Here is an 18,168-nt window from a genome sequence, read left to right as displayed (position 1 = left end):
CTATTACTGGAGCTACGTGGCCGCATTCCAGTGGTTATATTGTTTGAGATTGGTGATTGTGGTTCAGGTAAATAAACACAGAAATAGCTAATCGATTTAAAAAAACATGAATACTTTTTTGCTTATAACGTTTAGGCTATATATATTATGTTTACACTATATACAACACAACGGATATTTCTCTAAATAAAACTGGATGGTACATGGTGAACGGTTATTGGAATTGGCTCTAGGCTATAATACCTCGATAGGCATGCAGATACTATAATATAAAACATAAGCATTTTTGAAATTAAGTCATCCAGCTACAGGCTACCGCTCTCAGGTCTATCAGCTGAACCATCAGTCAGGTATTCTTCAGGAATTCCTATTGCACGTTTTTCTTATCTTACGTCCCGTTTAAATTATAAATCTCCTATTCCGGTGCGACGCAGTTGAATTAAAAGCAAACGAAATTATGTACAATTTTCTTTCGGCGAAAACTCGTTTAGCGCGAAATGTTGGTCCGTCTGTCCCTCACTTCCTAAAGACCTCTAACCAAAACTTCTTTACTGCTGGCTTAAACCCTTTTACTTGGTGATAAACTCCATTTTGGCGTGGATGGGGTGAGTTGGTAAGTTGGGTTGCCATAAGCGAGTTAGCGCCTCCGGAGAGACTTGTAGACCGAAGTCGAGTCACAGTCAAGACTTCTAAATGGTTAAACTGATATAGTTGGCACCATTTTTGAGCTCAAAATGCGCTGTTCAGTCGCGAAATCAAAGTTGGTGTAAAGTTGGTCTTACGCAAAAGAGGTTGACTGTAACCTCTTGAATTCTGATGGGTGAAGTTACATGTTTCTTATCTTTCTCGATTAAATTTAAACACTTGAAAAATAAGAATTAAGACTTTAGCCAAAACAATTTCTAGGTCGTCGCCACTCTTCTCTATACATTTTGTGTGACGACTTTCGGAAAATTCTCGAAACTAAATATTTTGGTCATTTATCACAATAAGATTCCTAACAACAAGACTTTTTAATATACTTACCTAACATGGAACTTCACAGCGTCAAACACGTTAGGAATGAGAGTTCACGAACATCTCGTTTCAGGAGGGTTACTCTATCTAACGGCACGTTTAATACAACGAGACAAAGTCGTGATTCGAAACTTTATTTTTCGTCGTATAGAGTGACCCCCCGTTCTTAGATATCCATCACGCCGACGCAATAACAAGTTGGAGCAACTTTCGTTGGAGAAACTCACACACCCAACGCCATCTAGCGGCCGCCGGGAACACTGAGTTGCGGGAAATGCAGAATTGTGTTGAGCTGTAATAGCACTTGCACTTGGCTTTAACTTGAATAAGTATTTTAATGGAGATGGAAAATTATGAGGATATATTGAAACATACCATGAGGTATTTGCCTGAATATTAAATTTGAGTAATGTGATTTTTGAGTTTTTGTATTCATTAAGTATCTATGTATAATTAATTATGTGTTTGCAATAAAGTTTGATGGAGGACATAATACCACTTTTTATTTTTATATTCTTATATTATGTTTAGTTTCGGACCACCGCTGATCACGACTCTATCTCGTTGCCGATTACACGACAGCTCTCGCCCGTTCGTTTTTCGTCAGTATAGAGTAACCCCCGAGCGCCGCGGCTCGCGACACTCACAATCGTCCCGACCTCTGGGATTCCAAACTTCCCCGTTTTAATTACAGAAAAGACTTATTAACTCCACTCCACTTATATATCTAGCTGATTTCCTTTTCTTTAATTTGCTGGACGCTGAGTTTAATGACGATTTTGGATTAGGGACATTAATGTTACCTGCAGAAAGTCTGATTAAAGATACGGGATACGGTAATTAAAATAAATAAACATGCTTAGAAACTCCTATAGACACTATAACTAAACAGACTCTTGTTGGTAGCAATAGCTTAGCTTTTATTACTAATTTATTGATTGGTGATTGATAAGACTTTAACTTTCACTTTAACTTTCATAGGAGTACTAGACCCAAAATTGGTCTATCTAACCTATGAATATACAGATGTGAACAGATCCATGATTGTAGGAAGAGCGAGGACAAGTTCACTCAAACAGATTTTACTTGTAATACTGTTCAGACAGAAATGAATGACAATAATAATGTATCTAATGTTTCTCTCAATGATGTAGCAAATGAAAATTGTATTCGGAAAGACTTTTTTCGTGAATAAGCATGTAAATATCTTTCATCAAAATATTGACGGACTTATTAGTAAAGCAGACTTGTTAACTGTAAATTTAAAGAAGCTAAGTAATAAAGGATCTGTAATTGACATAATAGGAATCACGGAACATAATATGATAGAATCTGATGTTTACTCTTTAAATGTAATAAATTACGAATTGGCAACATATTCTGTTAGGCATACACGAAGTGGAGGAGCTGCTATTCTTGTCAGAAATGGACATAAGTTCAAGGTTATTGATTTATACGATTGTAATGTTATAAATGCAATTGAATGTTGTGGCATTACCCTCCCTGAACACAACATAAATATAATTTGTGTATACAGAAAAGCAAAATATGACATTAAGACTTATGACATTTTCTTTAAAAATTTAGACAAACTACTAAGGAAACTCTGCTACGGCAAAAGGCAAACTATTATATGTGGAGATTTTAACATAGACCGACTAAAAAGTAATAGATTTTCAAATGACTTTGAAGATCTTTTAATGAGCTACAACTTAAAACTAACTTTCAATACTCCCACACGTATTAGCAGCGGTACTTGCTTGGACAACTTCGCACACAATATTAGGGGGTGCAAGAGTGAAGTTGTAGAACTGGCACTCTCGGATCATACTGGGCAGATACTGAGGTGCCCCGTCAGAAACTACTCTGTCCTTAATTATTGGTATTCTCAAAAACAAGATTACAATATTGATAACCTGAATAAGTTTAAGGAACACTTATCAAGGCTCAGTTTTAGTGAGATATACAGTAGCAATGACGTCAATGCTGCATTCAATGAGTTTTATGACTTATTTAAAATGTTGTATGATTTGTGTTTTCCGACTATAAGAGTAAAAATATCGAGCCATAGGCGACCACAATGGATCTCAAAGGGCATAAAACTATGCACTAAAAGAAAGAGACAGTTACTATGGCAATATAGACAGTCACCCAGTCAAGAAAACAAACAAAATTTTAAAAATTACACTAAAAGACTTAAAAAAATTATTACTATGACTAAAAAATCACAAAATGATTACAATATAAAAACATCAAAAAACAAATCTAAAGCTACATGGAAAATAATAAATGATAACACGAAAAATAATAATAACAATACCCATAAAAATTACATTGAACAAATTAAAATTGACGAACACCTTATTACTGATCCACAAGAGATTGCACAAGCCTTCAATGATTTTTACATTGATCAGGTAAATCAACAATGTAAGAAAAGTAATCAAATTAACCCAGTAGGAATCACTTTTAATCCTAATTCTTTGTTCTTGAATCCTATCACCCCTTATGAAGTGTATTTAATAATAAAGAACTTAAAAAATACTAATAGCACTGGTCATGACAAAATTTGCACGAAGGTATTAAAATATGTAGCAGAAGTCATATCACCTGTTTTAAGTTATCTTATAAACCTTTCTATCGAGAAGGGGATATTCCCAGAAAAGCTTAAAATTTCTATTATTAAGCCAGTATTTAAGAAGAGTGATCGGAAAAACATGAATTTCTATAGACCAGTTGCGTTGATACCTATACTCTCAAAAGTTTTTGAAAAAGTAATTTATAGGAACCTAAACCAATACTTTGAGAAAAAGAATTTATTTACTGAAGAACAAAAGGGCTTTAGACAAAATATGACAATTGACCTAGCTATATATGATTTTCTGGTAAAAGTAGTAACGAATTTAGACAAGAAAATCCCAGTGACGGCCATGTATATGGATATGACCAAAGCATTCGACTTTGTTGACCACAATATACTACTGAAAAAGCTTCATAGGTATGGCATCCGAGGTAATGCACATGAACTCATTAAAAGCTATCTAAACAACAGACAACAACTAACGCAGGTCTCAAAAATATGTCATAATACTAAAACAGAAATTCATTATTCTTCGCAACCTAGAACAGTGCAATATGGTGTACCGCAAGGTAGTGTATTAGGGCCATTACTGTTCCTCATTTATATAAATGATCTGCCTAAATCAGTGTCACATCCTATGGTCCTATTTGCGGATGACAGCACCTTGATTGCTGAATGTCAAAACCCAAACAACTATGAAACTGAAATAAATAACTCTCTAAGAACTATTATCGATTGGCTTGAACATAATAATCTTGTTATCAATCTTAGTAAAACACATATTATGACATTTACCAACAATTACAGTAAAATACATAAGAAACTTGACATTCAATACAATGATGAAAAAAATAACGAAGTAAATGAAACAAAATTCTTAGGACTAAACATTGACGCTCATTTAACATGGAAGCCACAGATCGAACAAATTTGCAAAAAAGTTAGTCAGTTTTCCTATGCTCTATACATGCTTGCTAAAATAGCCAGTCTATCTGCCCTATTAGCAGTATGCATGATATACTATATTTGTGGCCTCTACACTAAGATATGGCATAATATTCTGGGGAAACTCGACTCACAAAGAGATGGCATTTAAAGCGCAGAAACGTTGCATAAGGGCAATATGTAAACTGAAGCAAACCGACAGCTGTGTGCCACACTTTAAAAAATATAATGTGTTGACCCTACCATCACTTTATATCTTTGAAACTGCCGTATTCGTTAGGTCTAATTTAAACCTCTTCAATAAACTTAAAAGTAAAAGAGACACTAAATTGTGTGCTCCGGTCCGCTCAACCACCCTATTTAGCAAGAGCATATTTGGTATGGCTCCGAAAATATATAATAAGCTACCTAAATGCATTAGAAATATAGATAATACACATTTGTACAAACTAACATTAAGGAAATTACTAATAGGCAAATGCTACTATAGTTTGCAAGAGTTCCTAGACGACAATTTTGACTAGAAATAATGTAATATACAATTAATAATATTTGATGATTTTAATTTTATACTGATAGTGACAAAATTGTAATTAGATAATAATATTTGCATGCCTGCATGGTAGAATATAGTGATTTTTTTTTTAATTTATTGACATTTTGTAACATCTTATGTAACACCTATATTCATGCAAATAAACAATACTTTACTTTACTTTACTAATAATACCGACCAGCATACTCGAATAGTGGATATTATTAAGAGAATTAACACCGCAGTTCCAGTCGGCACCGCTGCAAACTGGTTCTATCCAGTTCACTCCGCTCTTATCCAGCCCCAACCACTCCTGAACTAAGATTACAGGGTGTCTCACTAAGTTTCCGACGACGCTTATTAAACGTCTTCAGGGTGGGTTAAAATGCAAATAAGTGAGCAAATTGCAAGCGAGCAGCGGCCAAGTCTTACAGGAGATTCCAGTAATAGTGTTATCGGACCTCTGTAGCGGGAACCTGAAATTGTAATGTGACACAGATAAGATATGAATGGGGGATCGTTGCATAAACAAGCTTCCAAGTATTGCTAGTTTCATTAGCTCGGGCGAAGTTGATATCTTTTTAAAGTACGCTCTCGGGGATTGCAAGGAAGCGCTGCTCCAATTTCACACTCGGAAGCGAAGTGCGATGTATATGACTGTCGGGAGCACTTGGGAAGGGCTGTGGATATAAAGGTACTATTAGAGGTTAGTGAAAAGGGAATATATCTAACTCCCTAAGTTACTTTATAGAGAGTTTAATAAGATTTCAGTGCGAAAGATATTAAGCCATTTACAGACTGTGCGTTCCCGGTACGTCGGTACCTGTAGCTACGCGTATGTATGTACGAGTACCTACCTGGAACGTACAGTCCACGGCTTTAGACCCTCTGCTAGATTTTTTTTTTTTTTTATTTATTTTTTTTTTTTATTTATTTTATTTTAGGAAAACTTACAGCACAATTTGAAAGTATAACAATAGAATGAGCAGTAAAAGGCCATTTACAAGTTTCCACTGATAGAAATAACTTAATAATATTTACGCTAATACAAAGTAGCAAACTAAAGTAGGTACATAAACATAATATCTACGCCTAATCAAACGTTCTAAACTGTATATATGTAAAGCTACAAAGATGTTTAATAACAATTACACTGTGAAATATATAATACATTAACTCTTAGACATCAAAAAAGGTACTACTTAGAATATTTCTCGCCTTATTAATGCTTGTATTAAATATATCAATGTCCAAATTAATCGATACGTGGTTAAAGTTGTTGCAAGCCCGCCATAGATACGAATTCTGTCGGTAATTGGTAGACACCGTGATGTTACTAAAAATCGGATTGAAGCGACGGGAACGATTCGGAACATAAAATTTTAATTTTTCCAATAATTGAGGACAATCAATTTGGCTGGTGGCAATTCTTAGGAGGAATAATAAATCACAAATTTCACGCCTGTTTATTAATGGTAGAATGTGAAACTGGCGGCAACCTTCCTTATAGTTTTGTAAGGGATACCTAACACGATAACTTAAGTACCTCATGAACCTTTTTTGTATACGCTCGATGCGATCAATGTATACCGTATATCTAGGGTTCCACACCTGTGATGCATACTCTAAGTTATTTCTGACATAGGTGCAGTACAAGATTTTAAAGGTTTTTGCCTGTTTGAAGTTAGTTGAAAGCCGCATTATAAATCCAAGAGCCTTGCTTGCTTTAGCCGTAATCGCATCAATGTGGGCATCAAACAACAGCTTCGAGTCATGGATTACACCAAGGTCTTTGATTTTACTGTCTCTTCCGATAGCATGACCTTTTAAGAAGTAAGTAGTTAAAGTAGGTTGTCTTTTTCTAGTGAAGGTGATGGTAGAACATTTTGATGGATTTAAATCTAATTTATTGTCGTTACAGTATTTATCTAGGTTATTTAAGTCATTTTGTAATAATATCATATCATTTTCATTAATAATAGGTTTAACAATTTTCATATCGTCTGCAAATATGTAAATACTAGAGTTACTAAAGCACAAATCAATGTCGGAAATAAACAATAAAAATAGCAAAGGCCCTAATATAGAGCCTTGTGGCACGCCACTTGGTATTTTAACCCAGTCAGACTGAAAGTTACTGGCCACGACAGCCTGGGTGCGGTTACTGACATAAGACGAAAACCATCTGAAGAGATTGCCACGAATTCCCGCCTTGAAGAGCTTGATCAGCAAGAGCGAGTGGTCAATACGATCAAACGCCTTGCTATAATCTGTGTATACGACGTCAGCCTGGTAACCTTGGTCCATTGTTTCCGTAAGTAACTCATTATACAGCAAGAGATTTGTAACCGTAGACCTACCCCTTAGAAACCCGTGCTGAGTAGATTTAAAAACCGTCTTAAGCGCCACATTAAGGTCACGTTGTACAATTTTTTCAAAAACTTTTGCTATTATGCAAAGCTTGGAAATAGGTCGATAGTTTTTTACATCGTTTTTTGGCCCCTTTTTATGGATAGGTGACACAAAAGCTGCTTTCCAAATATCTGGAACCTTGCCCTCTTTAAGTGACTTTTCAAAGAGGAGGTATATGGGAAACGAAAGTTGTTCAGCACACTTTACCAAGTAAATAGGAGGGATTTTATCAGGACCGGCGGACTTACAGGTATCAAGTCTTTTGAGATGGTTATGTATAATTGATTGATCTAGTTGAATTGAGGATATATGACAATCATGGTAGAGGTTCTCAACTTCACCAGGAGAATCAGATGGATTTAGTTTATCAGGCTCTAGAAAAGTGGAATAAAAGTAATCCGAGAATAATTTACAAATTTCATCACCCGATGAAGTTATGTTGCCTTCAAAGGTCATACAACTGGGCAAGGAGTTAGTTTTGGCTTTGGATTTTGCGAATGACCAGAATGTTTTTGGGTTGAGTTTGATTGACTCCTCAACTCGGGTGATATAAGCGTCGTAACATTCGGTTTCCAACATTTTAGCTCTACTTCGTAATATACAGTATGAATTAAAATCCGATTTATTACCATAGTTTTTAAATTTTAAAAAGTATTTATTTAGATGACCAAGAAATGTCCAAAAAGCTTTCAATTTAACAATATTTGCGCAAGTCCCTGACGGCATCGACGCACACAAACACGGCGGCTGACGACCAAACACATAACTCACTTAGCAACTCGCGGGAAAGTCGCCGCTTCATACAGAGTAAGAGACAAATTAGTCGGTCCCCGGCGACTAACCGATGGTTAACAGTCTCCAACAGTTATCGGAAAACTATTTGCAACTTTGGGTTTCGCCCGAAGTTATTTGGCCTAGATGAGAGTGGAATTTGATTGGATTTTTACTAAATATTCATCGTATTACGACTGTTACGTGGCGTATTTTTTACTGGAATCATTAATTTAATAAAATAAAAATGTCGAAAAAGTGATAAGTAGTTATTATTTCATTTTTATTCAACTTCTAGGTAGGTAGTAGATTTCTCGTATTGGCATATAACGTGGCATGGGCATAGGTAGAAATATTTTTTACAGGTTCATAAAAATGTATGTCAGCATTTTGACCTGATTTTATCGAATAGCCATACCTGCTATGCGTTGTTATACTAAACACTGCCGATACGGCCGGTGCATGCACCATGTAAAATCCTCATCAAAGTTGCAGGAACTTTCTCCGGCCAGCCCAGACACAGCCTCATAACGGCTGCTCTCAAAGTTGCTACAGCCGCCATCAACTATGTGCGATATTGTGTAGCGAGGTGAGAGAGGTAAACTATCCTGTTTACTGCCCGGCGACTCTTGTAAACCGGCGAACTTTGGTAATGGCAAATTTGCTCTCTCTCATTTGGTATTTTTAGCCTTGAATGCAAAAGACGGGTGTTATAATGTTAATAACTTATGAATGTGTGCAAAATGTATTGATTTGTGGCATCGGAACTCCTAATTTAATTATGTTTGTTTTTATAGGTAGAAGATGATGTTTCTTGAAGTTTTCTCAGCAGCCTTGTTTAGGATAAAATTTTAGGGTATAAAATTTTCAATAATTCCTTAATTATTTTTTTTACTGTTCAGCATCACGCTAGAACTGCCTCCGTCATTTAGCTTTTGCCAAATAATGTCTACCCTGGAACAATGCGCCGCAAACGAAAAATATGACCGACTATTATATTAAAAGGCATCACAAGTTACTCTCACAATGCATGGGCCCCGAACCCATTTACTAAAAAGCCCACTATCCCACCACACACTACAAAAAGAAAAGCACAAACGAAACAAGAAAGGGTCCAAGATTAATCAGTAGCCAGCTATAATGTCTTGGCATTTTGTTTTATCTAGGGGAGTCTTCCGTCGCCATTAGCCTTCCCCACCCATTCATTCATTTAATCATTCGTTCACTCACTCGGTCATCGGTCACCTGGGTGCCGTTACGAATATGTACGAAGATTTGGGTTGCTCTTTTGTTTCGGGAAGATTATTGCTGGGTTTTTTGTGCGCTTCGGGGTAATGGCCGCAATCTTAGAGGTCTGATTGATAGGGAGGCTGTTAAAAGCATTCTTTACATGATTTATAGAAAGTGTTTAGTTGGTTTTGTGTAATAAGCATTTTTACCCACTGTGCAATGTGTTATGCATACGTAGTTGATATCACATGATGATGTACAGGTGGCCGTATTTTAATGAGTACAATGCACTTAGACCCATCACGTCCCCATTGCTGGAGCACGGATCTCCTTCCAAAGAAGGAAGGGTTTAGGCGTAGTCCACCACGCTGGCCTAGTGCGGGTTGGTTGACTCTAACAAAATTTCTATAAAATATTTCTAAAAAGGTTGTGGCTGATAGGGTTTTGGGGCAAGTGGTCAATCCGACAGATTAGAAGTTTTAAGTTGCCCAAAGACTATATACCAAACTGCTGCCAGACAGAAAACAGGTAATCAACCACTTGAAATCGTTCAACCATCCAATGAGTGAAGGTTCCATGTGTTGCTTAACTTCAGTGATCAGTTACGATGACTGAAACTGGCTCGACTACGGATGCTTTAGACCGTAAGAGTACGTGGTATATTTCTACTTCAATTCCTTACAAACGCTTAAACTGCCTCTGTACATAGTGGTAATTATTTTACAGAGAAAACTTTACTGATTTACTTAATGATTCTCTCTTATGCTTTTTCAGGACAGATTCAATTATTTTCAGCCGAAATTGGACTCATTGGAACGTCACACTAATACAGTGAAATTATGCAAAATATGTGATTAATTCCGCAAACGATTCAGAAAATTTGGTCCAAACTGAATAATACCCCAACATTACCCTTCTTTATTGGTAAAAACGGCGGCTATTCATAAATTAGACTGTGGGTCTTTCGTAATTAGCTTTTTGCCAAAAGTTAATCAGTGAGGCTAAGGCCCAGATGCCACGGGTCCCCGAGGGACATTAAAAGGTATTTTACAATAATTTTAATCTACTAATTGGTGCTTCTAGAGTCCTTTGTTCGATTATGGGGTGTTATATAGGTACTATAAGGGTGCTATTATCAGAGTCGTGCGACATTGCGCTCCGTTTTGGCTCATTGACTTTTACTTACAGATATTGCGAGCATTTACGAGTAAGTCTAAAAAAGGTTATTGTAAAATAATTAAGTTTTCGATTTCATTAGGAAACCGTAAGAAATTTCTGATATTAAAGATGATGAATGGAGTGAAATACATAGTTCTTAGAATTTTATGGAATGGAATTTATTATTACAACTTTAACAGAATTTTATTGAATATGTATATAATTAAGGTAATTGTAGAAGACATAGATATCAGCGTAATTAATTCGGTATTACTGTCTAAATAAGTAAATAATTTTATATTTTAAGTACTATTTTAAAAATATTAGTGAATCACAGGTTATACTTGGTAGAAACAACACTATATTTGATACAATTATATTTGGTGGGTGGGTAACCTACCAATTATTATTTCAATTAAATTCTGAACAATTTGTGTTTAGTAACAAAACATTTGTACCCAACAAATTTTTCAATAATTTTCAAAGGTTAAAGGTTAAGTATTTCTTCTTCTTCTTCCTAACCGTTTTCTTATTAAGGGTCGGTTTTGTGCGTCATGTCACGCCATTTTCCTCTGTCATATCCTCATTCACTCCACACTCTCTCATATTTTCTTTCACACAATCAAGCCACGTCTTTCTTGGTCTTCCCCTCTTACGCCTTCCTTCAGGTCTCATTACCACAAACATGACCGTACTATTTATGACTGCATAAATTTCTGAAACCAACGCTTTTATAAAGATTTTATTCATTACAGTATATTGGATAATGATATCGATTGTGTTATTCCCTCGTATCGCATCGTATCATTACAAAGTCGTTCTTTTAACCCTTTGTCGGGGCGGCCGTTCAGACATATTGAAAATGACTAATTAATTTGCTGTTATCGTCGGCATGCACATTAAGTAATTTTGTTTTAATTAGTGTAATGTATGGTGTTAGAGTTGCCAGTAATGGCCGTCTGTGGTTACAAATGTTACGTTGTTTTGCTTTGATTTATCATTGGGTTGTATCTATGATAATATCATTTGTAACAAAATCAATAGAATTGTCTCATTACAGTTATTGATGACCGATTTGTTTGAAATATTAGTATTTTTGTATACTAGGTATCTATGTAGCAAATTAACCTGTACCAAACAGATAATCACAAATATGAAGTTAATAAAACTACGTTATAAGTCTATAACAAAGCCCTTTAAGATAACCAGGTCAATAATTCCATTCCTTTTGCCCCCGCCTCTATTGAAAAGAAGAATTATCTATTTCTGGGCAAATGTCAAGGGCTCGGGAACAAAGGGACTTACGTCGAACAATAATATTTTCGATGATAAATGATGACTGATTCAATCAATTCCTGGGTTCCAGTTCCCGTGCTCTCGGCTCTAATTTGACGTCTCACGATGATGGATGGTCAGTGTTGCGAAAAAACCTGGAAAAAACAAAATGATTCTTTGACTCGTAGTGTGTTTTGTGACTTGCCTTTCTGTTACAGTGAAGGCTTTAACCTAAAAGAATTACGCATGTAAGTTAAAAAGAGTGAAACATGCTGAATGAGAATGACTGAGAGGGCCATTCTGAACTTTTATTTCCATTACTTTTCGAATTTTCCAAAAAAAATGACGTAAATCATTAGATAACGAATGATTAGGTTCGTTGACTAGAGTTTGGGTTGAATTACCTCCTAAGTCACACCCTTCCAATTATACCAATTTTGCATCACACTTTAAATAGTGCTGATTTTTAATTTATAGGTAGGTAGGTACTAGGTACTTACGACAAGTGTTATTGTATTTTTTTTGTATAGTTTCAATATTTCAATACAATAATTTCCAATAATTATTAAAACTATTTAAATCAAATAAAAATAAAGAAATAAACCAATCCTCTACCTCTCCGTTAATAAGAAGGTTACAAAGTAATCATTAAAGTGTCCAAGTCTCTACCATATTAGTCCATATACTGTCCAAACTCCGAGGGCGGTTTCAAGCAAGTTCCAACAGATGGCACCACTGGGATTATTAGTTCCTAACTACGACACCTTGGCTAATACGAGCGAGTACCGCGTTGACTGATGAGCAAAAACGCCCCAAGCTCGTGTGTGGTAGATGTATGAAGGGTTGAATATCCTGCTTGCTTTTGACAGGTTCCATTGTTCCTCTAGCATGGAAATGAGAAAATGTGAGCGAAATTACTTGTTTTTTCATAAATTCGTATTTATATCATACTGCGTTTTGATTAGGTTGGTTTTTATCGACAAATCTCACGTTAAATCTGAAAAAGAAGAGAAAACCATCTTGTATTATTATTTATTTTGTTTAAAAGCCACAATAACGTCTACCGCTAATGAACGAACCGTGATTGCAGCCAGCCGTAACAAACAAAACTTGCTTGCGGTTCCACAAAGCCCCCTTTTATTTCACTCAGCCTTAAGTACAGGCGAAATGGCCGTTGCATGTCTCGTAGCACCCACTCCGGAAAGAGAAGCTCCCTGTTGTCTGTCCGACAGAGAGGAAAGCACAAAAACAGCGGTAAGTACACAACATAACTTGTTAATTGTCTGTCGAGCCCTTTGTGAAGTTTTTCGAATGGGTAACTACTTCCGGTTTCCGGGACGCCGTACCGGAAGTGTGCGCGTGGGGTGGTTCCGGTGACGTCACGCGTCTCGATTGGCTGCCGTAGCTTGAGGCTGTACTCTTATAGGAGTGTTTTTTTTTTGTTTTGAGGGTCCTGTACTAAATAAATAAGAAAATTTGAAACCTTATAATTATTATTATTGGAACACTGAGGGTCACTTTTACCAAATGCAAAATGTTTTTAAAATTGTATTTAAATCAAATTTTAAAAAAATGTTGTATTAACTGACAGATCTTTGACAGGCAACTAAATATGTTTAGTTCTTGGTAAAAGTGACCCTTAGTATCCGTTTCTATGTCTTTGTGTCAGGCTTTATCTTGTGTGTAGGCGGCAGGAGATGACGAAACTTACCAATTAATCTAATAATGTTGCAATATTACCTAATATACCCATAAATATACGGAAAGTATACGGTTGATCTGTCCTAAGTAGCAAGAAAATAGACCCGATTAACACTAAATTGCAATTGATCGTATCCTCTGTAAATAAAATAACATTAATGTTACTTAAAGTTTAATGAAAGCCAAATTGTTTTTTTACAAACCGATTGTTTGCCGACCTACCTGGCAGGCGGCCATTCCGACAATCACCAATCACCGATCGACAGACGCCAAAATAGACTTTGAGACTGTTAGAAGAGGGCGAATTGTCAATTGCAACGGGTGATGGGTACTTACCGTTACTATTTCGTTTTATTCCCTCCGTCCGACTCCCAATTATCTGTTTATTTTACTTCGGCGGAGAGTAAAAAAACACATTTTACTAGCAGTCGTAAAACTCGTAAAGTTATTTAGCGAGTGATTTCGCTGTTTATTAAATTTTTACAGCGTTAATTGGACAAATTGCGGACTTTGCGCGGGCGGCAGCTATGAAATACATCAAGTATTCCTTTTAGTGCTTTTTCATTTTGTATAGAATTGAAGTATTACTAACTAAGACTCTCCAATCTTCATTTCTGGATGTTAAAAACCTACTGTAAAAATCGTATGATGGATTTATAGACTTGTTGGATATATGTGCAAACTTATAAGAACAGAGGAACAAGAAATAATTTATGTACTTAAAGTTTTCATATCATATCCAAAATAGATACACCTTGTTCTTCAAAGAGGAATTAGGCTCAGCAGCTATTATCCAATATCGCTACTTATACGGCACTTAATCTGTTTCCTAATTGGCTGATTGATATTCATTACACCGAGTCTCGTCTCATGCTCTGACATTAGCAGATTAGAGATTAGACGGTAGACGCGAACTCTCATAGTAATCGATCTTTGACTACTTCCCCCGGAGTCCGGACAAAGCCGGGACATGCGGGGAGGTACGCTTGAACTCTGAAACGGATTATTACAATACTAGCTGTTCCCGCGCGCTTCGCTTCGCCTTAAAAAAAATTCCCGTGGGAATTGCAGGATAAAACGTAGCCTATGGAAAGAATTCCCAGGGTCTAGACCGTATGTATAGTTGTATACCAAATTTCATTCAAATCCGTTCAGTAGTTTTGGCGTGAAAGAGTAACAGACAGACAGGCACAGTTTCGCATTTATACTATTAGTTGGGATTAGTTAGGATTAGGATTACTTACAGTATTTTTTTAAAAGTAATAAACAGATTTTGGCTTAGTTTATACTGTATTCAAAATGTATGTGCAAAATAGAATGCAAGTATAATGTATAAGCTGCCCTACTCAGTATTTGAGAAAGTACCTATGTATCAAATAAAATATATCTGTGACTCTTTAGAAATTAATTAAAAAGATAGACTGAATTGACAAAATAGATAGAGAGAAATAATTAGTAACTTTACATTTATTTCCAAACTTATCTAGGTAGGTACTAAAACTATTATTATATTTTTGACCATAAATGCATGAACTAAAATCCTCAGTTAATAGTTAAACAATTATTTTACATTTTCATTTATGTCCATCGCAACTTGTTGATTTCAGATCGAAAAAAATATAGTTCACGAGTACGCCCACCGAAATCGGAAAACTTTGGCAAATAATTGGAAACGTATTCAAGTTGTCTGAACAGGGCTTCGGCTATCGCGCTTGCTTCTTTCCATTAGCAAACTGTTCGACCAACAAATACCACCACACACATAGAACATATGTTTTTTCTGGTTGAACTGAGAAATTCCATTTTATTTCAGAGATGCTAACAGATATTGTACATTATGCTCACGACTGTAATCCAGTCGATTTCATTATGTATAAGACACCATGTCTCTTCATATCTATTACGCCACCACAACTCTAATCAGACACGTGCACGGTAGTACACGTCACTTTATGAGTAAAAAACTTTAACAATTAAAAAACCAGCCAAGTAAGAATCGGACTCGCGAAGGGTTCCGTACTCGATATAGAGGGTCTAGACAGAAGACAGTCGGACGCAGAGATGGATGGCCAGACACACCACAAAGTTATACCTACTATAAGGGTTTTTGTCTACTTTGAAGCACGGAACCCTAAAAATAAAACATGACCACAAAGTAAAAGAAAATAAACGGAGCTCGGTAACATACAAATTAAATTCCTTACAAATACAATACAACCACTTCTTATAGCGTTTCAATCTAGAAAATAAATACAAAATACTGGGAAAACCTTTTCAGAGACGTCTTATTGTTGAAAAAAACTATTCAAATGAAATATAAAGAGCCTATTGAGTTTTCAACCGTTTGCTTTTATTCGAAGTCGAGGCGAACGACATTTGAGGTTTCAGCGCATTCGGAAAGGGAAATTGGATCTAAGTCTTCTCTCCATTAAGCCTTCTTGAGATATACTCGTAATAGGGGAAAAAACCTCTTGGTAGGGGAAAATTACCTATGCCTATACAACACAAGCTATAATAAACTTTCATAAAATTCTAGTCTTATTATAAGTCTTTTGTTTTCGCGGTTTCATGTTTATTCATGGTTAGCCCTGTAATTAAAGTTGGTTCTGAAGGAATATCCCGTTATAAAATACATTATTTTTAATAAACCAAGGATTAAACTCATCGGCTAGACGCGTTCTCACCGAACGTCTCTATCTGGACCCTTGTCGCAATTTTCATTACGTCCAGGTCTGCGACATCGACACGGTCCCAGAATAGCCCCCTAAACGGCCGGACCATCTGCTCAGCTGAATTTTTCAATCTATAAAATAATTCTCGATCGTAAAATTTATGAACTCCGATCGAGATCGCCCCCGCCCATCGCACTGGATTACTGTTTTATTATTTTCGAATTTGATGCAGAGTTTGACAGACGCATACGTATCTGCGAGTAGATACTACAGGATTAGTTTGGCTTTCTGTACTGTAGATTCTTCCATTTAAATTAGCCATTTTGAAACAAGAACTCGTTCTATTATTTTTATTTAAACAAACAATAAATTGAAATACTAAACTCTAAAACTAATTAACAACCTCAACTAAAAGAGAACCTATAAATATAATACTATTATAAAACTGCCTATCTTAATAAATAATAATAATAACTCGTTCTTGTCTCTAATCTTAGTGACAAACACAAGTAGGTAGTCATGGGTAGGTAACCATGCTGAAAGGATCGTAATTCTCAACAATGACAAGTTCCTGATCTGAGAGGGACGAGGGTGAATAAAATAACACTTGAGCAGAAAATATGGCTTTCAAACAACTTGTATGGAAACAGTAAATTCTTACGAGTTCATTATTGGCGTAGTTTGGTATCCTATTGTTATGGAAAGAAATATTCATCGTTTTTATATTTATTACTGTTACTAAACTTTTTTAGTTGGTTTAATATTATATCCCATTTATTCATTCCTCTTGAAGGCATTTGCCTTGCTTTCTGACAATAAATAACAAGATGAAAATGATTATATTATTTTAAGTTTAAGGCGAAACAAAACACATATTGCAAAAACGCCTCCCACCCATGTAACAGTTACTTAATTTCAAACTAATTAGGCAGTAATATAGCAGTGTAAGTTGTATGAAAATATGTCGAACTGTCTATCTATATTTTATGTCGGTACTAACAAATATGTCTCAGAGGATATTTTTAATCAAAACTTTTACTATGTGCATACTTAGCGCCTCATTCACTCATCTGACCAATCAGTTTTTACAACCGCGCCAAACGACATCATCTCAATGTGACCGCTATGAAAATTGCGATAAAGTTAAAATTAGCTCGCACTATATTCGCAAATTGGTTGTGAACATAAACCGGCCGGCATCAGTCAACAACCGGAGAGTAAAACTCGATCGTATAATTTTTCATAGCGCTTCGTATAGTTCCCAACTTTAGTATTATGGTTGGCAAATTATTAAAAGTGGTAACGAATATTAAACTGTAATTTTTTATATGCACTAAGTTATGCAAGACAGAGTAACATATAGATATCTCATGAAGGTATTCGAACCTTGATCTATTGCAACTGTAGAATCTGAATGTAACTCTGCATCTGAACACTTTGCAGATAAATAATATATAATTTACCTAACATCTCTCTCTGTGGGACTGACTGGAAAGGTGGCCTGATTTTGGTGTAAGTATAAGTACATTAAATTCCTAATCTGCAGATCACATCTGAACGTATCTGCTAGTCATCATCATCATCATCATAAGCCTATAGCAGTCCACGGCTGGACGTAGGCCTCTCCCAAAGCATGCCACTGGATGCGATCTATAGCTTTCTTAGCTTAGCGTGTGAGATACTATTTAGTCTGTCGTTGTCTGTCTTTCATTATATTAAATAGGTAAGTATGTAGTTCCTATTTAAAATTCATATTTTGCATAAACAAAAAGTAAGTTTTCTACAGTGGGAAACGAACGAGTATACTCTCGAAGTCAATATGCAAATCTTGAGCTAGTCGATCGTAAACCCATCACGGGGTTGAAGGTAAA

The sequence above is a fragment of the Plutella xylostella genome, chromosome 25, assembly GCF_932276165.1.
Source record: "Plutella xylostella chromosome 25, ilPluXylo3.1, whole genome shotgun sequence".
Classification (NCBI taxonomy): Eukaryota; Metazoa; Arthropoda; class Insecta; order Lepidoptera; family Plutellidae; genus Plutella; species Plutella xylostella.
The sequence above is the reverse complement of the archived record's forward strand: the minus strand, read 5'-3'. Positions refer to the sequence as shown.